This window comes from Arachis duranensis, chromosome 5 (genome assembly GCF_000817695.3).
Source record: "Arachis duranensis cultivar V14167 chromosome 5, aradu.V14167.gnm2.J7QH, whole genome shotgun sequence".
Lineage (NCBI taxonomy): Eukaryota > Viridiplantae > Streptophyta > Magnoliopsida > Fabales > Fabaceae > Arachis > Arachis duranensis.
In genome coordinates, this window is record NC_029776.3 from 84807308 (window position 1) to 84808271 (window position 964).

General features: G+C 17.7%; 1 protein-coding gene across 1 annotated transcript in view; it reads left to right on the forward strand.

Moving 5' to 3' along the window:
• The window catches only part of LOC107489912 (alkane hydroxylase MAH1-like), a 4616-nt gene that overhangs the window by 187 nt on the left and 3465 nt on the right, over nucleotides 1–964 (forward strand).

Sequence of the window (964 nt, forward strand, 5' to 3'; positions counted from 1 at the left end):
GACTAATGACATGAACTTCATTTCAGGTTATATATCAAGAATTATGAAGGAGTAATTACAGCTGAAACTGGCATTAGAGGGTTGTTTTTCGGACATCCTGATGAAAGGGGTTAACAGAGAAATAGCTTTGGGCTTATTCTTTCGTATCAAAATACTCAAAAGTTAAAAAAAATAATGATAAAGTAATAAAATAAATAAATTGTCACTCTTAAATTAAAATAGTGAAATATATATTTTATAAAAAATACAAAATAAATAATAATTAATTCCTTACTTTAAAAAATCTAATTTTTTCATGTAAAGAAGAATAGGAATAATGTAACACATTGTCTAAGTTATTTTGAATTTATTTTTATTGTCTCTCGAATATTTTTTATAGAGAAAATTTCATTCTCCTTTCCTGTAAGATGATAAAATGACATTTCAATTCCTTCTATTTTATAAATGTACATTTTCCTCCCTTCTAACTTAAAAAAAATTCTCTTTAATCTATTTTAAATCTGTTGTATTAACTAATATTAATTTTATTTATTTTTTAAGAAAAAATATTTTTTGAAAAAATAATCATTAGCAAAATTTTTTTTATCATTAAATTTTGCTTACCAAAATATCCTTTAATTAATTATTTTTTATTGATTAAATTGTATTTTTATTAAAATACTTTTAAAAAAATAATAATTAAATTATTTTTTCTAAGATACCTACCCTTCAATAATTTTTTAATTATTAAATTGTGATTTTACCAAAATTTTTGTTAACAATTATTTTTATATTTTACTATTAATTTTTTTATATCAATATATATTATTTTAACATTAAATAAAAAATCTTACCACTGTTAATATGTGTAACAATTAATATATATTGATATTGAAAAATAATCTTACTAAAATTTTTTATTTAATGTTAAAATAATATATATAGATATCGAAAAATTAATAGTAAAATATAAAAAAAATTGTTA